Here is a 22,083-nt window from a genome sequence, read left to right as displayed (position 1 = left end):
TTTGGTGGTGCTGAATTCTCTCAGCTTTTGCTTGCCTGTAAAGCTTTTGATTTCTCCTTCATATTTGAATGAGATCCTTGCTGGGTGCAGTAATCTGGGTTGTAGGTCTTTCTCTTTTGTCACTTTAAGTATGCCCTGCCATTCCCTTCTGGCCTGAAGAGTTTCTATTGAAAGATCAGCTGTTATCCTTATGGGAATCCCCTTGTGTGTTATTTGTTGCTTTTCCCTTGCTGCTTTTAATAATTGTTCTTTGTGTTTGATCTTTGTTAATTTGATTAATATGTGTCTTGGGGTGTTTTGCTTTGGGTTTATCCTGTTTGGGACTCTCTGGGATTCTTGGACTTGGGTGACTATTTCCTTCCCCATTTTAGGGAAGTTTTCAACTATTATCTAGTCAAGTATTTTTTCATGGCCTTTCTTTTCATCTTCATCTTCTGGGACTCCTATGATTCGAATGTTGGGGCATTTGGCATTGTCCCAGAGGTCTCTGAGGTTGTCCTCATTTCTTTAAATTGTTTTTTCTTCTCTGTTTCATTTATTTCCACCATACTATCTTCCACTTCACTTATCCTGTCTTCTGCCTCAGTTATTCTACTGTTGGTTCCCTCCAGAGTGTTTTTGATCTCAGTTATTGCATTATTCGGGAGAAGGCAATGGCACCCCACTCCAGTACACTTGCCTGGAAAATCCCATGGGCAGAGGAGCCTGGTAGGCTGCAGTCCACGGGGTCTTGACGAGTTGGACATGACTGAGCGACTTCACTTTCACTTTTCACTTTCATGCATTGGAGAAGGGAATGGCAACCCGCTCCAGTGTTCTTGCCTGGAGAATCCCAGGGACAGCGGAGCCTGCTGGGCTGCCGTCTATGGGGTCGCACAGAGTCAGACATGACTGAAGTGACTTAGCAGCAGCATTGCATTGCATTATTCATTATTGATTGACTGTTTTTAATTTCTTCTAGGTCCTTGTTAAACATTTCTTGCATCTTCTCAATCCTTGTCTCTGGTCTATTTATCTGTAACTCCATTTTGTTTTCAAGATTTGGGGTCATTTTTACTATCATTATTCTGAATTCTTTTTCAGGTAGACTCCATATCTCCTCCTCTTTGGTTTGGTTTGGTGGGCATTTGTCATGTTCCTTTACTTGTTGAATATTTCTCTGCCCTTTCATTTTGTTTAGATTGCTGTGTTTGGGGTGGCCTTTCTGTATGCTGGAAGTTTGTGGTTCCTCTTTATTGTGGAGGTTTCTGTGAGTTTGACTAGTGGCTTGTCAAGGTTTCTTGGTTAGGGGAGCTTACGTCGGTGTTCTGGTGGGTGGATCTGGATCTCCTCTCTGGCGTGCAATGAAGTGTCCAGTAGTGAGTTTTGAGGTGTCTCTGGGCTTGGTGTGACTTTGGGTAGTCTGTATTTTAATGCTCAGGGCTAAGTTCCTGCATTGCTGGAGAATTACTGTAGTATGTCTTGCTCTGGAACTTTCTGGCTCTTGGATGGAGCTTGGTTTCAGGGCAGGTATGGAGTCTTTTGAATGAGCTCTTATTGATTAATGTTCCCTGGAGTCAGGAGTTCTCTGGTGTTCTCAAGTTCTGGACTTAAGCCTCCTGCCTTTGGCTTTCAGTTTTATTCTTACAGTAGCCTCAAGGCTTCTCCATCCATACAGCACCAATGATAAAACATCTAGGTTAATGGAGAAAAGATTCTCCACAATGAGGGACACCCAGAGTGGTTCACAGAGTTATATAGAAAGAGAAGAGGGAGGAGGGAGAGAGAGGTGACCAGGAGGAGAAGAAGGGGGAACCAAAAGGGGAGAGAGCAATCTAGCCAGTGATCAGTTTCCCATGTGCTCTCCACAGTCTGGGACACCCAGAGAGATTCATGGAATTACATAGAGAAGAGAAAAGGGAGAAGGGAAATAGAAGTGGCCAGGAGGAGAAGAGAGGCAGTCAAAAGGGGAGAGACCAGTATGGCCAGTAATCAGTTCCTTAAGTGTTTCGAACGCCCAGAGAGATTCACAGAGTTAAGTAGAGAAGAAAAGGGGGAGGGAGGAGATATATGTGACCTGGGGGAGAAAAGGGACAGTCAAAAGGGGAGAGAGCAATCAAGCCAGTAATCACACCCCTGAGTAAAAGTGGGTGCTGAAGATTAGATTCTTAAAGGTAAAAAAATTTATAACAAATACCAAAAAGCAAAGATTAAAAATCTTGAGTAGAGGTTAGACTCTCAAAAATACAATATTAAAAATACAAAACGAAATCAACCACAAAAATTATAAAAAATATATATGTGAAATTTGCTTTAAAAATAGGGTCTTTCTTGCAAGATGATAGTAGGTTATACAAATGAAAATTAAAATAGTAATAAAGAACATAATTTTTTTTAATGATAATAGTAAGATATATCTAGGAATTTCTCTGGAGCTGTTGAGGCAGTGTGGGGCCAGTTCAGTTTCAGATAGTTCCTTGTTCCAGCTTATAATTCTCAAGGTCTATAGGCCCCTTCCAATGCTTAGTCAATGCTAACTACAGGGTTTTAATCTGTTGCACCTATCACTTCCAGATCAGCTCTCTCTTGTTTGTTTCTTTTGGCTTCCTCTGTTTGCAAATCTCTTCAGTATCTAATTTTTGCCTTGACGCAAGGGGATGAAGGTGGTCACCTACTTAAGCTCACTTGTTCTGTTGTGCTGTGGGGAGGGAGGAACACTGCAAACAAGTATCACTGGCGTGTGTGGGGAGTGCTTGCAGTGTATAGACCACACTAGGTTTGCCCCAGCTCACAGCCCCTGTGCCTTCCCGGTCTACACTGCTCAGGGTCCAGGTTGCTCTGAAGAGGAACTGTCCTAAGTGAGCCCTGGATTGAGTGCATTTCCCAGATCTAAGCTGCTCAGGTTCAGGTTCTTGGGTACTCCACAAAGACACAGACTCTGTTGGGCCTGCATTTTGTGCCTTTCCCAGGTCCGAGGAGCTCAGGCGACCAGGTGCTTGGCGAGTGCACTATCCCAGGTGCGCGGTGCGTCTTATCACCTCCCTGGTCCCAGCCACTCGGTATCCTAGGTGTGCCACAAAAGTGCCATCTCAGGTGTGCTGTGTGTCTCCTCTGGGGGGCTGATCTCAGGCTGTGACCCTCCTGGCAGATGGCAACTGTCCAGGATCACAGGAAGACTTGGTTAGCAACCAGGAGCCTGCTCACTGTTTGGTGGAGGATGCCATCTCTGAGGCCGAGATTGCCTCTCAGCTTCTGGCTCTGGCTCTCGCCCATCTGCCTCTCTGCCTCCAGCAGGAGATGGGCCGGTACACAGTTGGCTAGCTCTCCTCTGGTGTTTGCTCAGTCCTTTGTTTTGTGAGCCGCCGGCCAGGCTATGCCTTAGGTTAGAGCTTTTCAGGGGAAAGTTCTCTCTCTCTCTCTCTCTCTCTCTCTCTCTCTCTCTCTCTCTCTCTCTCTCTCTCTCTCTCTTTTCTTCTCTCTCTCTCTGGCTACCCCACAGTTTGGGTTGCAAGCTCAAGTTAACTCCTTCAGATTGTCCTCAGGGCATTCAGGTCCGGTCCTTACCCTAACCATGCAACCCTTGCCTCCCCTGCTTGCTGTTGGCAGATGTGAGCATCTGGGCTATTTCTCCTCTGGGAGTTGTGGTTAAGGCATGTATTCTGTGGGGTTTTGTTTTGTTTTCCCCCTCCCAGTTATGTTGCCCTCTGAGATTCCAAAACTCCCCACAGACCTGCTGGTGAGAGCATTTCCTGGTGTTTGGAAAGTTCTTCTCCTTCATGACTCCCTCCCCGCAACAGGTCTCTGTCCCAAATTCTTTTGCCTCTCTTTTTGTCTTATATTTTGTCCTACCTCCTTTCAAAGAGAATGGGCTGCCTTTCTGGGTGCCTGGTGTCCTCTGCCAGCGTTCAGAAGTTATTTTGTGGAAGTTGCTCAGCATTCAAATGATCTTTTGGTGAATTTGTTGGGGAGAAAGTGGTCTCCCCATCCTATTCCTCTGCCATCTTAGGACCGCCCCTCGATTTTCTTAGAGCTTATCAACTTCAGCTTCTTCAGCATCAGTGGTAGTGGCATAGACTTGGATTACTGTGACACTGAATGGCTTGCCTTGGAAACAAATGAACCAAGATCATTCTGTTGTTTTTGAGGTTGCACCCAAGTACTGTATTTCAGACCCTTTTGTTGATTTTGAGGGCTCCTCCATTGCTTCTATGGGATTCTTGCCCACAGTAGTAGATAGAATGGTCATCTGAATTAAATTCACCCATTCCCATCCATTTCATTTCGCTGATTCTTAGGATGTCCATATTTATTCTTACCGTCTCCTGCTTGACCATGTTCAATTTTCCTTGATTCATGGACCTAACGTGCCAGGTTCCAATACAATACCATTTTTTGCCACATTGGATTTTACTTTGATCATCAGACACATCCACAACTGAGCGTTGTATCCCCTTTGGCCCAGCCACTTCATTCATTTTAGGACTCTTGGTAATTTTCCTCCCCTCTTCCCCAGTAGCATATTAAATAACTTTAGGCCTGGGGTACTCATCTTTTGGTGTCATTTTTTGTGTGTGTTTTTTATACAGTTCATGATGTTCTCACAGCAATTTACTGGGTTGGTTTGCCATTCCCTGCTAGAATGGATCAAAATTTCTCAGCACTCTCTGCTATGACCTCTTCATCTTGGGTGGCCCTGCACAGCATGGCTCCTAGCTTCACTGAGTTATGCAGGCCCCTCTGCCATGACAGGCAGTGATCCATGAAGGGGAAAAAGTGAAATACTCAGGTAAAAATCTAATAAAGTATGTGTATGATTTCTAGGATGAAAACTTCAAGACATTGATGAAGAAATGAAAGAAGACTGAAATTAATGAAGAGATAAACAATGTTAATGGAGTAGAAGACCCAGTATTGTTAAAATGCTCAGCTACTTCTAGTTGGTCTACAAATTCTAAGCAATCAGAAACCTAGGAGGACTTTTGTTGAAATAGATAAGCTAATCATAAAATGTAGAGTATTTATCAGAGTCAAAATTTTCTGGAAAGAAAAAAAAAATAGTTGAAAGGTTTATAATACCATTTTCATGATATACAATAAAACAAGGATAATCGTGACAGTGTGATATTAGCCAAAGAATAGACACATAAATCAAAGGACCAGAATAGAATCCAGAACAGAAAAAATTTAAAAAAAGACATGCCAGGCAAGTCAATAAACAAAGGATAGTGTTTTTGAAAAGTGGTACTTGAAAAACAGGACATCCATGTGTAAAAATATGTTCAACCCATATCATACCTTATACAAGATTTAACAATATGAATCATAGAACAAATATAAACCGTGAAACTTTTAGAGGAAAAAATAGAAGAGAATCTCTGTGATCTTAGTTTAGGTAGAGTTCTTACACATAACAACATAAGCATAATCATAAAAAGAAAAAATTGATAAACTGGACTTAAATTTTTTTTTCCCCTGTGAAAGAAATTTAGGATAACATAAAGACAAAACACACACTAGGGAAAAAGACTTGCAAATCACATATCGGACAAATGACTTATATGCAAAAATTCAACAATCAGGAAGTATATAATCCAAGAAAAATTAATGGGCAAAAGATTTGAACAGGTGATTTACAAAAGATGACGTATGAATAGAAAATAGGCACATAAAAAATGTTCAACATCATTAGTCATTAGGAAATGCAAACAAAAATCACAGGTATCTATCATTGCACACCCATTGGAATGACTACAAAAAACTGACACTGCCAAGTGGTTTCAATGAGTATGGGAGCAATTAGATATCTTATACTTCAAAGACAGAATTTTTTTTAATAGAAATTTATTTATTTTAATTGGAAGCTAATTACTTTACAATATGGTAGTGGTTTTGCCATACATTGACATGAATCCACCACGGGTGTACATGTGTTCCCCATGCTGAACCCCCCTCTCACCTCCCAACCCACCCCTCTGGATCATCCTAGTGCACCAGCCCCAAGCACCCTGTCTCATTCATCAAACCTGACAGGTGATCCGTTTCACATATGATAATACACGTTTCAATGCCATTCTCCCAAATCATCCCACCCTCGCCCCCTCTCACAGAGCCCAAAAGACTGTTCTGTACCTCTGTGTCTCTTTTCCTGTCTTGCACGTAGGGTTCTCATTCGTTTAGGGTTCTCAGTTCAGTTTAGTCACTCAGTCGTGTCCAACTCTGCGACCTCATGAATCACAGCACACCAGGCCTCCCTATCCATCACCAACTCCCGGAGTTTACTCAAACTTACGTCCATCGAGTCAGTGATGCCATCAAGCCATCTCATCCTCTGTCATCTGCCGGGAGCCAGCGTGAGGAACTCCGCCCATGGCAAAGGTCATGAGGAAGGAGGCTTGGCATACGCAAAGGCGTGATCAAGCCTCAGGAACCCCCCTGTTGCCGAGGATCTACCCTCAAAACCAGAGTCTGTTTTATGCTCTCACCTACACCTCTGACTTTACAGGGGATTCTCCCCCATCACCATTTCTCTCGGAGAAGGAGTAATAGTGCAGCTCCAAGGCAATAAAAATTCCTGGGCGTGACAAGAGTGTTTCAACTTACGAACTCCTCTGAAGGTTAGCTAGCCTGCCTGTACAGGCTCGTCTGGCCACATGTGATTGTTTACAGCCTCCCAACCATGAGAGGCACAAGATGTTTTAGATTTACTAAAGGCAAATTCTTTGGGGAAGTTAGAAATTAATAGTATAGTGGGTTGGTTAGGAATTATATTGGTGAAGGGTTTTTTAATTTGTTGTGCCAATAATTGCTGCTAATTCCCTGCCCTGGGTGTGACAAGGGTGTCTCAGGTCAAACCTCTCTGCTGACAGACTAGCTTGTGTGACAACCTCTCAACCATAAACAGCACAGAGAGTTTGGAGTATTTTGAGAGTCTTAATTAGCATAGGGCTTTTCTCATTGTTGAGTCAATTATTGCCACCAGGCCTCCATATCCTTAGGCACCTGGGAATATATTAATCAATGTATTTGGACTATAGAAAAGGAAATATAGTAGTTTTTAAGGTTAGCAATACTAGACTTTTTGAGTTAACGAATTTTCTCTTTTGTTATAGATCACTGTACTTTGTTATAAATCACTGTGTCCTTGCTATGTAAAAATGTAACTTTATCACTATCTTAAGACTAAATAGATCTTAAGGGGAACATTGGTGAAGGGTTTTCATTTGTTGGGCTGATGCTTGCTGCTAAATCTCCATATTCCCTGCCCTTATAATGAATATAACTAGCATTAGGAGAAATAAGTATTAACTTTTAAGACTCATCATGTTAACCTTGGGTTGTAACTCACTACACCCTCACCCTATAGGAATGCAACTTTATTTGGAGGGTGGTGCCTGGTTTAAGAAAAACACCCTTGGAAAAAATAAGTTTTTTGGTTATCAGAAAGAAAGGGTTGTAAATGTCAGCCGGCCTCATGGCCAGATGATGTAAAACCCCTAAGAACTTTTTCTTATGTAAAGCATCTGATTTTGATCAAGGTCAGGACTGCTGACCCCCGCGTGACTCTGTATTCATCCCTATATGTAACAAAAGGTATATAAGCAAACCTAAAAAATAAAGAAATGGGATCAGTTTCTGGAAAGACTGATTCCCCCGTGTCATTTCTTTCTTGCTCCCCGTTTTTCTGGCTGAATTCCCATCTGGAATGTGCGTACCCACCAAGCGTGCTAATTTTGCCTGGGCTTCTAAGATCGGTTTGGGGAGGCCTCAGTGCCTCCTCTCCTTCGGGAAAACAGAAAGATGCCTGTGGCCTTTGTAGGTGGTGATTGGTATTCCACGAAAACCAAGTTATTCAGCCTCTTTTTCTCTGCTAATTTTCTAATCCCTCTCTATCTGTAATTAAATAAGTTATTTCCAAAGACACCGACTCCGTCCCCACCATCGAATCACCCATGATCCACTGGGACTGGACCCTGGCACTCGTCCCCTTTTCCTCTGGCCCCCAATCCCTCCCAGCATCACAGTCTTTTCCAATGAGTCAACTCTTCACATGAGGTGGCCAAGTACTGGAGTTTCAGCTTCAGTATCATTCCTTCCAAAGAAATCCCAGGGCTGATCTCCTTTAGAATGGACTGATTGAATCTTGCAGTCCAAGGGATTCTCAGGAGTCTTCTCCAACACCACAGTTCAAAAGCATCAATTCTTCAGTGCTCAGCTTTCTTCACAGTCCAACTTTCACATCTATACATGACTCCTGGAAAAACCATAGCTTTGACTAGAGGGACCTTTGTTGGCAAAGTAATGTCTCTGCTTTTCAATATGCTATCTAGCTTGGTCATAACTTTTCTTCCAAGGAGTAAGCATCTTTTAATTTCATGCCTGCAGTCACCATCTGCAGGGATTTTGGAACCCAAAAAAATAAAGTCTGACACTGTTTCCACTGTTACCCCAATCTATTTCCCATGAAGTGATGGGACCGGATGCCATGATCTTCATTTTCTGAATGTTGAGCTTTAAGCCAACTCTTTCACTCTCCTCTTTCACTTTCATCAAGAGGCTTTTTAGTTCCTCTTCACTTTCTGCCATAAGGGTGGTGTCATCTGCATATCTGAGGTTTTTGATATTTCTCCCGGCAATCTTGATTCCAGTTTGTGCTTCTTCCAGTCCAGCGTTTCTCATGATGTACTCTGCATAGAATTTAAATAAGCAGGGTGACAATATACAGCCTCGACGTACTCCTTTTCCTATTTGGAACCAGTCTGTTGTTCCATGTCCAGCTCTAACTGTTGCTTCCTGACCTGCATACAGATTTCTCAAGAGGCAGGTCAGGTGGTCTGGTATTCCCATCTCTTTCAGAATTTTCCACATTACCATCTTTCTAAATTCTATATATATGCATTAGTATACTGTATTGGTGTTTTTCTTTCTGGATTACTTCACTCTGTATAATAGGCTCCATTTTCATCCACCTCATTAGAACTGATTCAAATGTATTCTTTTTAATAGCTGAGTAATATTCCATTGTGTATATGTACCACAGCTTTCTTATCCATTTGTCTGTTGATGGACATCTAGGTTGCTTCCATGTCCTGGCTATTATAAATAATGCTTCGATGAACACTGGGGTACACGTGTCTCTTTCAATTCTGGTTTCCTCAGTGTGTATGCCCAGCAGTGGGATTGCTGGGTCATAAGGCAGTCCTATTTCCAGTTTTCTAAGGAATCTCCACCCTGTTCTCCATAGTGGCTGTACTAGTTTGCATTCCCACCAACAGTGTAAGAGGGTTCCATTTCCTCCACACCCTCTCCAGCATTTATTGCTTGTAGACTTTTAATAGCAGCCATTCTGACTGGCGTGAAATGGTACCTCATTGTGGTTTTGATTTGCATTTCTCTGATAAAGAGTGATGTTGAGCATCTTTTCATGTGTTTGTTACCCATCTATATGTCTTCTTTGGAGAAATGTCTGTTTAGTTCTTTGACCCATTTTTTGATTGGGTCGTTTATTTTTCTGGAATTGAGCTGTAGGAGTTGCTTGTATATTTTTGAGATTAATTCTTTGTCAGTTGCTTCATTTGCTATTATTTTCTCTCATTCAGAAGGCTGTCTTTTCACCTTACTTATAGTCTCTTTTATTGTGCAAAAGCTTTTAAGTTTAGTTAGGTTCCACTTGTTTATTTTTGCTTTTATTTCCAATACTCTGGGAGGTGAGTCATAGAAGGTCCTTCTGTGATTTATGTCGGAGAGTGTTTTGCTTATGTTTTCCTAAAGGAGTTTTATAGTTTCTGGTCTTATGTTTAGATCTTTAATCCATTTTGAGTTTATTTTTGTATATGGTGTTAGAAAATGTTCTAGTTTCATTCTTTTACAAGGGGTTGGCCACTTTTCACAGCACCACTTGTTAAAGAGATTGTCTTTTCTCCTTTGTATATTCTTGCCCCCTTTGTTGAAGATAAGGTGTCCATAGGTGTGTGGATTTATCTCTGGGCTTTCTATTTTGTTCCATTGATGTATATTTCTGTCTTTGTGTCAGTGCCATACTGTCTTGATGACTGTGGCTTTGTAGTAGAGCCTGAAGTCAGGCAGGTTGATTTCTCCAGTTCCATTCTTCTTTCTCAAGATTGCTTTGGCTATTTGAGGTTTTTTGTATTTCCATACAAATGGTGAAATTATTTGTTCTAGTTCTGTGAAAAATATCGTTGGTAGCTTGATAGGGATTGCATTGAATCTATAGATTGCTTTGGGTAGTATACTCGTTTTCACTATATTGATTCTTCCAATCCATGAACATGGTATATTTCTCCATCTACTGTGTCATCTTTGATTTCATCAGTGTTATATAGTTTTCTATATATAGGTCTTTCTTTCAGTTCAGTTCAGTTCAGTTGCTCAGTCGTGTCTGACTCTGTGACCCCATGAATCGCAGCACGCTAGGCCTCCCTATCCATCACTCCTGGAGTTCACTCAGACTCACATCCATCAAGTCAGTGATGCCATCCAGCCATCTCATCCTCTGTCGTCCCCTTCTCCTCCTGTTCCCAATCCCTTCCAGCATCAGAGTCTTTTCCAATGAGCCAACTCTTCACATGAGGTGGCCAAAATACTGGAGTTTCAGCTTTAGCATCATTCCTTCCAAAGAAATCCCAGGGCTGATCTTCAGAATGGACTCATTGGATCTCCTTGCATTCCAAGGGACTCTTAAGAGTCTTCTCCAACACCACAGTTCAAAAGGATCAATTCTTCAGCGCTCAGCCTTCTTCACAGTCCAACTCTCACATCCATACATGACCACAGGAAAACCATAGTTTTAGGTAGATTTATTTCAAGTACTTTATTCTTTTCATTGCAATGGTGAATGGAATTGTTTCCTTAATTTCTCTTTCTGTTTTCTCATTGTTGATGTATAGGAATGCAAGGAATTTCTCTGTGTTAATTTTATATCCTGCAACTTTACTATTCATTGATTAGCTCTAGTAATTTTCTGGTGGAGTCTATAGGGTTTTCTATGAAGAGGATCATGTTATCTGCAAACAGTGAGAGTTTTAGTTTTTTTCCAATCTGGATCCTTTCATTTCTTTTTCTGCTCTGATTGCTGTGGCCAAAACTTCCAAAACTAGGTTGAATAGTAGTGGTGAGAGTGGGCACCCTTGTTGTGTTCCTGACTTTAGGGGAAATGCTTTCAATTTGTCACCATTGAGGATAATGTTTGCTGTGGGTTTGTCATATATAGCTTTTATTATGTTGAGGTATGTTCATTCTATTCCTGCTTTCTGGAGGGTTTTTATCATAAATGGACATTGAAGTTTGTCAAAGGCTTTCTCTGCATCTATTGAGATAATCATATTTTTAAATATAAATGTATTTATTTTAATTGGAGGTTAATTACTTTACAATATTGCATTGGTTTTGCCTTTTTATCTTTCAATTTGTTAATGTGGCGTATCACATTGATTGATTTGCAGATATTGAAGAATCCTTGAACCTCTTGGATAAAGCTCATTTGGTCATGATGTATGATCTTTTTAATCTGTTGTTGGATTCTGTTTGCTAGAAGTTGGTTAAAGATTTTTACATATATGTTCATCAGTAATACTGGCCTGTAGTTTTCTCTTTTTTTGTGGCATCTTTGTGTGGTTTTGGTATTAGGGTGATGGTGGCCTCATAGAATGAGTTTGGCAGCCCACCTTCCTCTGAAATTTTCTGGAAGAGTTTGAGTAGGATAGGTGTTAGCTCTCCTCTAAATTTTTGGTAGAATTCAGCTGTGAAGCCGTCTGGTCCTGGGCTTTTGTTTGCTGGAAGATTTCTGATTACAGTTTCAATTTCTGTGCTTGTGATGGGTCTGTTAAGATTTTCTATTTCTTCCTGGTTCAGTTTTGGAAAGTTGTACTGTTCTAAGAATTCGTTCATTTCTTCCAAATTTGTCCATTTTATTGGCATATAGTTGCTTATAGTAGTCTTTGATAGTTCTTTGTATTTCTGTGTCATCTGTTGTGATTTCTCCATTTTCATTTCTAATATTGTTGATTTGATTCTTCTCCCTTTCTTTCTTGATGAGTCTGGCTAATGGTTTGTCAATTTTATTTATCTTTTCAAAGACCCAGCTTTTAGCTTTGTTGATTTTTGCTATGGTCTCTTTTGTTTCTTTTTCATTTATTTCTGCCCTAATTTTTAAGATTTCTTTCCTTCTACTAACCCAGGGGTTCTTCATTTCTTCTTTTTCTAGTTGCTTTAGGTGTAGAGTTAGTTTATTTATTTGACTTTTTTCTTGCTTCTTGAGGTAATCCTGTATTCCTATGAACTTTCCCCTTAGCACTGCTTTTACAGTGTCCCATAGGTTTGGGGTTGTTGTGGTTTCATTTTCATTCATTTCTATGCATATTTTGATTTCTTTTTTGATTTCTTCTGCGATTTGTTGGTTATTCAGCAGTGTGTTTTTCAGCCACCATATGCTGGAATTTTTAATAGTTTTTCTCATGTAATTGACATCTAATCTTACTGCATTGTGGTCAGAAAAGATGCTTGGAATGATTTCAATTTTTTTGAATTTACCAAGGTTAGATTTATGGACCAGGCTGTGACCTATCCTGGAGAAGGTTCCTTGTACACTTGAGAAAAAGGTGAACTTCATTGTTTTGGGGTGAAATGTCCTATAGGTATCAATTAGGTCTAACTGGCCCATTGTATCACTTAAAGTTTGTGTTGCCTTGTTAATTTTTTGTTTAGTTGATCTATCTATAGGTGTGAATGAGTATTAGAGTCTCCCAGTATAATTGTGTTATTGTTAATTTACCCTTTCATACTTGTTAGCATTTTCCTTACCTACTGCAGTGCTCCTGGCAACCCACTCCAGTATTCTTGCCTGGAGAATCCCATGGATGGAGGAACCTGGTGGGCTACAGTCCACAGGGTCACAAAGAGTCGGACATGACTGAGCGACTTCACTTTCACTTTCACTTCACTTTCCTATGTTGGGTGCATATATATTTATAATTGTGATATCTTCTTCTTGGATTGATCCTTTGATCATTATGGAGTGGCCTTCTTTGTCTCTTTTCACAGCCTTTATTTTAAAGTCTTTTTTATCTGATATGAATATTGCTACTCCTGCTTTGTTTTGGTCTCTCTTTGCGTGGGATATCTTTTTCCAGCCCTTCACTTTCAGTCTGCATGTGTCCCTTGTTTTGAGGTGGGTCTCTTGTAGACAACATATATAGGGGTCTTGTTTTTGTATCCATTCTGCCAGGCTTTGTCTTTTGGTTGGGGCATTCAACCCATTTACATTTAAGGTAATTATTGATAAGTATGATCCCGTTGCCATTTACTTTATTGTTTTGGGTTTGAGTTTATACACCTTTTTTGTGTTTCCTGTCTAGAGAAGATTCTTTAGCATTTGTTGGGGAGCTGGTTTGGTGGTGCTGAATTCTCTCAGCTTTTGCTTGCCTGTAAAGCTTTTGATTTCTCCTTCATATTTGAATGAGATCCTTGCTGGGTGCAGTAATCTGGGTTGTACATTTTTCTCTTTCGTCACTTTAAGTATGCCCTGCCATTCCCTTCTGTCCTGAAGAGTTTCTATTGAAAGATCAGCTGTTATCCTTATGGGAATCCCCTTGTGTGTTATTCGTTGCTTTTCCCTTGCTGCTTTTAATATTTGTTCTTTGTGTTTGATTTTTGTTAATTTGATTAATATGTGTCTTGGGGTGTTTTGCCTTGGGTTTATCCTGTCTGGGACTCCCTGGGTTTCTTGGACTTGGGTAACTATTTCCTTCCCCACTTTAAGGAAGTTTTCAACTATTATCTAGTCAAGTATTTTCTCATGGTCTTTCTTTTTGTCTTCCTCTTCTGGGACTCCTATGATTCGAATGTTGGGGCTTTTAACATTGTCCCAGAGGTCTCTGAGGTTGTCCTCATTTCTTTAAATTGTTTTTTCCTCTCTGCTTCATTTATTTCTACCGTTCTATCTTCTACCTCACTTATCCTACATTTTGGCTCCATTATTTTACTGTTGGTTTCCTCCAGAGTGTTTTTTATCTCATTTATTGCATTATTCATTATATATTGACCTTTTTTTTCTCCTAGATCCTTGTTAAACATTTCTTGCATCTCTTCAATCCTTTTCTCCAGGCTATTTATTTGTAACTACATTTTATTTTCAAGATTTTGAATCATTTTCACTATCATTATTCTGAATTCTTTACCAGGTAGATTCCCTATCTCTTCCTCTTTTGTTTGGTTTGGTGGGCATTTATCCTGTTCCTTTACCTGCTGAGCATTTCTCTGCCTTTTCATCTTGTTTAGATTGCTCTGTTTGGGGTGGCCTTTCTGTATTCTGGCAGTATGTGGTTCCTCTTTATTGTGGAGGTTCCTCGCTGTGTGTGGGTAGGGTTGGACGGATGGCTTGTCAAGATTTCCTCGTTAGGGAAGCTTGTGTTGGTGTTCTGGTGGGTGGAGCTGAATTGCTTCTCTCTGGAGTGCAATGAAGTGTCCAGTAGTGAGTTTTGAGATGTCAGTGGGTTTGGTGTGACTTTGGGCAGCCAGTATATTGAAGCTCAGGGCCTTTTTCCTGTGTTGCTAGAGAGTTTGTGTGGTATGTCTTGCTTTGGAACTTGTTGGCTCTTGGGTTGTGCTTGGTTTCAGTGTAGGTATGGAGGCTTTTGATGATCTGTTATTGATTAATGTTCCCTGGAGTCAGGAGTTCTCTGATGTTCTCAGGTTTCTGGACTTAAGCCTCCTGCCTCTGGTTTTCAGTCTTATTCTTAAAGTAGCCTCAAGACTTCTCCATCTCCTTTCGAAGACAATGGGCTGCCTTTCTGGGTGCCTGATATCCTCTGCCAGCATTCAGAAGTTGTTTTGTAGAATTTGCTCTGTGCTCAAATGTTCTTTCAATGAATTTGTGTGGGAGAAAGTGGTCTCCCTGTCCTATTCCTCTGCCATCTTAGGACTGCTCCCCCCATCAAAGACAGAAATTTTAAATGATATGGACATCTATGGAAAACAGTATGGAAAGTTCTCAAATTTTTAAAACTAACATGCTGCTGCTGCTGCTTAGTTGTGTCAGTAGTGTCCAGTTCTGTGTAACCCTATTGGCTGCAACCTTCCAGGCTCTTCTGTCCATGGAATTATTCAGTCTAGTACTAGACTGCATTGCCATGCCTTCCTCTAGGGTATCTTCCTGACCCAGGCATTGAACCCAGGTCTCCTGCATTGCAGGCAGAATCTTTACCCCTGAACCACTCAGGAAACCCTAAAACTGACATACGCTCCAGCAAAATTGAAATCTGATCTACACTCTCATGTTCACTGTAGCATTATTTGCAATTGCTAAGATATGGAGACAATCTAACTGTCTACCAGTAGATAAAGAAGATGTGTGTATATATACAATGGAGCATTATTCAGAAGAAAAACCTGCCCATTTGTGAAAAGGAGCATGGACCTTGAAGGCATTATGCTAAGTGAAATTAGTTAGAGAAAGAAATATATAGGTCGCCCTGTTTCTGGGTTCTGTATCCTCAAATTCAATCAATTGTAATAAAAAATACTCACAACAGAAAAATCGAAGAAACAAATCTTAAGTTTGCTGCTCACCAGCAACTATTTATGTAGCATTTACATTATACTGCTTTATAGTAATTTAGAGATGATTTAAAGCAAACAGGAGAAGATGAATAGGTTACATGCAAATAGGACACCATTTTCAATGAGGGATTTGAGCATCTCAAGATTTTGGTGTCTGTAGGGAGTCCTAGAACCAATGCCTTACAGAGACATTGATGAAAACTCTACTGTATGATATCACTTATATGTGGATATGTGATAAAAAATGACAAAATCAAAGGAAAAGTAACAGAGTGGTGGTTATCATGAGATATAACAGTGGGAGACATGGGAGATGTTGGTCAAATGGTAGTTATAAAATTAACAAGTTGAGGATCTAATATACAGTATGGTGATTAGAGCTAACAGTACTGTATCACACACTTGAATGCTGCCTAGAGAGTAGATCTTAAATGTTCTCACCATAGAAAAAGAAATGGCAACTATGAGATGAGGTGGGGGTGGTAACCTAATACTATAGTGATCATGGTTTCCTAAGTTATGAGTGTATCAAGTCAACTATGTTGTATACCTCAAACTGATGTGGTATTATGTGTTAATCATATCTCAATAAAGCTGGGGATCTTATTTATTTTAAAGCCTTTATTGAATTTCTTACAATTTTCTTTTTACTTTTAATGTTTTGGTTTTTTGGCTGTAAGGCATGTGGGGTCTTTTCTACCCAACCTGGGATCGAACCCACATCTCCTGCATTAGAACATGAAGTCTTAACCAGTTAACCACAGGACTTAACCAGGGAAGTCCTGAGAATTTTTTATTTATTTAAAAATTGTAAATGGCACACTTTGTAAATAGTTTCATTGTTTCTTCTAATGTTACACATGCACATATGTTAAGACCTAGTATCCCACTCCAAGTCCAATGAACACTTGTATGAAAATGCTCATAATAGCTTTATTCATAACAGCAGAAAGCTGAAAACAATGCACATGTCCTCCAACTGGTGAAGAAAACATGGCCCATCCTTACGAGGGAATGTTACCTTGCAATAAAAAGAAATAAAGCATTGATACATGCCACATGCTGCTGCTGCTGCTAAGTCACTTCAGTCGTGTCTGACTCTGCGTGACCCCATAGACGGCAGCCCACCAGGCTCCCCTGTCCCTGGGATTCTCCTGGCAAGAACACTGGAGTGGGTTGCCATTTCCTTCTCCAATGCATGAAAGTGAAAAGTGAAAGTGAAGTCCTGTCCGACTCCTAGCGACCGCATGGACTGCAGCCTACCAGGGTCCTCCGTCCATGGGAATTTCCAGGCACATAGGTGAATCATAAATACATTGCTAAGTGAAAGAAGCCAGACTCTAGGGATAGAGAATAGATCAGTGTTTCTCAGGGGGTGAGGTGAAAGGCTTTTGTTTACCAACAGCAGTGATTGTTACACTACTCTAGGCATTTGTCAAAACTCAAGGCTGTACACCAAGTACAGAAAACTTTGCTATTTGTATTTTATAAGTTTACATACCATTTTAAGATGAAGCAGAGGGTAGCTAAGCATATATATTATTTGCATAAATATACTATGAAGTGATAAATAAAAAATATTTTAAAAGATGAAAAAACTAGGAAAACCAAGGACATATGGAGAACCAATTTTTTCCCTGTACATTTTTTAACATGAGTGGATGTATTTCATGTCAAAATATTACATTTAAAGATTTAGGCATCACTCATCAAAGATTCTCAACTAGTAAGCCTGCAAGGATTCTCCAGGTGATCTCAGCTGGGGCTGAGACAGACCTTGAAAAAATCAATCCCTTGGAAGACGCAGCATGACTTTTGAAGACAAGCTGAGCAAATTTATCCCCACTCCAACCACTCATCAACTGAGTGACCTTGAGCAGGGGAGTTAATCTTCCCAATCCATAAGAACTGGTGTGAGGATGAAATTGATCTTTACCTTGGGGAGCTGAAGTGTCATCATCTTCTTGCTTCCAGTGGTCTACCTCTGTTAATAGGACCAAAAGCATCAGTGTCTGTGGAGTCACCAAGCCTTATGCTGTATAAAAAGCGTCTAACTACACCCACATCTTACATGAATGCATGTGTATCTATTGTTTGCTGTTGTTTAGTCACAAGCTGTGTCCAATTCTTTGCAACCCCATGGACTACAAGCATGCCAGACTTCCCTGCCCCTCATCATCTCCCTGAGTTTGCCAAAGTTCATATCCATTGCATCAGTGATGCCATCCAGTCATCTCATTCTCTGTTGCCCTTTTCTCATTCAATCATCCCCAGCATCAGTGTCTTTTCCAATGAATCAGCTCTTTGCCTCAGATAGTTAAAGTATTGGAGCTTCAGCTTCAGCATGAATCCTTTCAGTGAGTATTTAGGGTTATTTCCTTTAGGATTGACTAGTTTGATCTCCTTGCTGTATGAGAGACTCTCAAGAGTCTTCTCCAGCAGCACAGTTGGAAAGCATCAATTCTTCAGCACTTTGCCTTCGTTATCGTCCAATTATCACAACTGTACATGACTACTGGAAAGACCATATCCTTGACTATACATACCTTTGTCAGCAGAGTAATGTCTTTGCTTTTCAACTCAACATGCTGTCTAGGTTTGTCATAGCTTTCCTGCCAAGAAGCAATCATGTTGCAATATCATGCCTGCAGTCACCATCCACAGGGATTTAAGAACCCAAGAAGAGGAGATGTGTCACTGCTCCCACATTTTCCCCATCTATTTACCAGGAAGTGATGGGGCTGGGTGCCATGATCTTAGCTTTTTTAATATTTAGTTTTAAGCCATATTTTTCACTCTCCTCTTTCACCTTCATCAAGAGGTTCTTTAGTTCCTCTTTGCTTTCTGCCATTAGAGTGGTATCATCCTCATATCTGAGGCCGTTGATATTTCTGCTGGCAAAATTGATTCCAGCTTGTAACTCATCTAGCACAGCATTTCTCATGATGTGCTCTACATATAAGTTAAATAAACAAGGTGACAATAAACATCCTTGTCATACTCTTTTCTCAATCCTGAACCAGTCAGTTGTTCCATAAAAGATTCCTTAGAAGCAACGGTTATGTTGCTTCTTCATTGGCATACAGGTTTCTTGGGAGACAGGTAATATGGTCTGGTACTCCCATCTCTAAGAGTTTAAGATATACCAAGGGGAAGGTATCTATTGCTACAGAAATGAATTTTCTACATCCAGAGAATGTGATTAAGAGTAACTCAGTTTGAAATTTGTTGTGATATCTCAAGCTATCAAAGTGCATAAAGAGAATTCTTACAAAGTGAGCCAAGCTAAATTATTTCCTAGCATAATGCCATTCACAAAAATAAAGTGACTTGAATAGTTGACACAAAAGATTTTAAAGATCCATAAGATGTTGATTGTATGCTGTGGAAGGATGTTCACAACATATATTATTATATGAAAAACTCAGATGAACAAGGAAAACATGTATGGTAAAAGAATTTTTTTCTTGAGGCAAAATTCACATAAGATAAAATTCACCATTTGACCATTATGAAGTGTTCATGTTCAACTTCATGCATCTAGTACATTCACAGTTTTGTGAAACCACCACCTCTCCTCTGGTTTCAAGATATTTTCATCACTTGAAAGAAGATCTGTACCACTAGCAGTCACTGTCTATTTCCTCCTCTACCCTCCAGCTACTGGATCTATCTCTATGGATTTGCCTATTTTGGACATTGCATATAAATGAAATCATACAATATATGACCTTTTTTTGTCTTGCTCCTTTCACTTAGCATGATGTTTTCAAAGTTCATTCATGTTGCAGCATGTATCGGTGCTTCATTCCTTTCTATGACCCAATAATATTCTTTATTATGGATATATCTCATTTTATGTATCCATTCATCTATTAATGGATACCTGGATTGTTTCCCAAATATCTAACTTCTGGCAATTGTGGATAGTGCCTCTACAAAGAGTTACATACAAGCACCTGTTTCCAATTCTTTTGGGTAGATACCTAGGCATGGAACGGCTGGATCATGTAATAATTCTAGGGTTTTTTACTGAAAAATATCAGATTATTTTCTACAATGGTTGCACTATTTTATATTCCCAACAGCAATGTTTGAGAATTATGCAACTATTATACAATAGGATTATACAACAATTGTTCCAACTATCCTGCATCTTCACCAACACTTGCTATTTTCCACTGTTTTATATTCTTGCCATCCTGGTGAGTGTGAAGTCGTATCACATGGTGGCATTGACTTGTATTTCCCTAATGACTAATGGTGTAGAGCATCTTTCCACGTGTTTGGTTCAGTTCAGTTCAGTCGCTCAGTCGTGTCGGACTGTTTGCAACCCCATGGACTGCAGCACGTCAGGCCTCCCTGTCCATCACCAACTCCTGCAGTTTACTCAAACTCATATCCATTGAGTTGGTGATGTCATCCAACCATCTCATCCTCTGTTGTCCCCTTCTCCTCCCGCCTTCAATCTTTCCCAGCATCAGGGTCTTTTCAAATGAGTCATTCTTTGCATCAGGTGGCCAAAGTATTGGAGTTTCAGCTTCAATGTGCTTGGTAGTCAGTGAAACAACACTTTTTTAAAAAGAGATTACATGATGTAAATGTAATACATTCACATGAAAAGTCAAATTTTTACTGGTATAATTTCAAATATCAGTATAATGAAAACTTGGCAGTATGTGTGAGAGAATATGAATGGTGATTACTTTAACATGTTTGGATTAACGATATTACTTTTATTTCTTTTTTTCTTATTTGTATTTGCTTCTATGACAAGGTATCATTTAAGGTAAAAGATAGGCATCTTCAATAACAACTCTGAAGGGAAAGAAAAACAACTGTGATTTTCAGCTTCGGTTCAGTTGCTCAGTTGTGTCCAACTCTTTGCAACCCCATGGACTGCAGCACACCAGGCCTCTCTGTCCATCATCAACTCCCAGAGTCTACTCAAACTCATCTCCACTGAGTCAGTGATGCCATCCAACCATCTCATCCTCAGTTGTCCCCTTCTCCTCCTGCCTTCAATCTTTCCCAGCATCAGGGTCTTTTCAAATGAGTCAGTTCTTTGCATCAGGTGGCAAAAATACTGAAATTTCAGCTTCAACATCAGTCCTCCCAATGAATATTCAGGACTGATCTCCTTTAGGATGGACTGGTTGGATCTCCCTGCAGTCCAAGGGACTCTCAAGGGTCTTCTCCAACACCACAGTTCAAAAGCATCAATTCTTCTGCACTCAGCTTTCTTTATAGTCCAACTCTCACATCCATACATGACTACTGGAAAAACCATAGCCTTGACAAGATGGACCTTTGTTGGTAAATTAATGTCTCTGCCTTTTAATATGCTGTCTAGGTTGGTCATAACTTTCCTTCCAAGGAGTAAGTGTCTTTTAATTTCATGGCTGCAGTCACCATCTGCAGGGATTTTGGAGCCCCCCAAAAATAAAGTCAGCCACTGTTTCCACTGTTTCCCCATCTATTTGTCATGAAGTGATGGGACCAATGCCACGATCTTAGTTTTCTGAATGTTGAGTTTTAAGCCAACTTTTTCACTCTCCTCTTTCACTTTCATCAAGAGGCTCTTTAGTTCTTCGCTTTCTGCCATAAGGGTGGTGTCATCTGCATATATGAGGTTATTGATATTTCTCCTGGCAATCTTAATTCCAGCTTAGAATATGTTAAACATTTATTCATTTTGCAATATAGGGTTTCTTTCTTATTTTGCAACCATTAAGTCCTCTGGCTCCTGAAATAGTCTGAGACTAAGACTCTATCCCTGCAACCTGAGTGGGGTTAGTCCTGGGGCAGCTACTGTCCTGAGTGCTGAAGGAAGTGGCCCCACTCCTGCCCCATCCACTTCACCTACTTGGCCTCCACTCCCTAAAACACCCAGATAAAATGAAGTCCTGGGTCATGACTCTGTGATAGGAAAAAATTTTTTTTTCAGTTCCCAACTTCAGGTCAATGTCATAGCAAGGCCCTTTGAAATTGCAATAGATGTAACTATGGGAATTTTGAAGTTGCTGAACCTTCTAATGACAGTCTTCTGAAGCAGCAGGTTTCCACATGTCCCCAAATTTAAGTATACCTATGATGACTTTAAAATATTTTATTTTTTAAGGCTTTTTTTAATTAAATTTTTTTTATTTTACTTTATAATACTGTATTGGTTTTGCTATACATTGACATGAATCCACCACGGGTGTACATGAGTTCCCAATCCTGAACCCCCCTCCCACCTCCTTCCCCATATCATCTCTCTGGGTCATCTCAGTGCACCAGCCCCAAGCATCCTGTATCCTGTATTGAATCTAGTCTGGCAATTCGTTTCTTACATGATAGTATACTATGGTTTTTCCTGCGGTCATGTATGGATGTGAGAGTTAGACTGTGAAGAAGGCTGAGCACCGAAGAATTGATGCGTTTGAACTGTGGTGTTGGAGAAGACTCTTAAGAGTCCCTTGGACTGCAAGGAGATCCAACCAGTCCGTTCTGAAGGAGATCAGCCCTGGGATTTCTTTGGAAGGAATG

The 22,083-nt window shown here is 40.2% G+C and overlaps 1 protein-coding gene across 1 annotated transcript in view; it reads right to left on the bottom strand.

Moving 5' to 3' along the window:
• The window catches only part of LOC102181586 (phylloquinone omega-hydroxylase CYP4F11-like), a 37,637-nt gene extending 31,432 nt beyond the window's left edge, over positions 1-6,205 (bottom strand). The window contains exon 1 of the mRNA XM_005682151.3: positions 6,109-6,205. The gene's annotated coding sequence lies outside the window, so the exon portion shown is untranslated. The remainder of the gene's footprint in view (positions 1-6,108) is intronic.

The sequence above is a fragment of the Capra hircus genome, chromosome 7, assembly GCF_001704415.2.
Source record: "Capra hircus breed San Clemente chromosome 7, ASM170441v1, whole genome shotgun sequence".
NCBI lineage: Eukaryota > Metazoa > Chordata > Mammalia > Artiodactyla > Bovidae > Capra > Capra hircus.
Note: the sequence above shows the minus strand (reverse complement) of the source record. Positions and strands in the feature narration are given on the sequence as shown.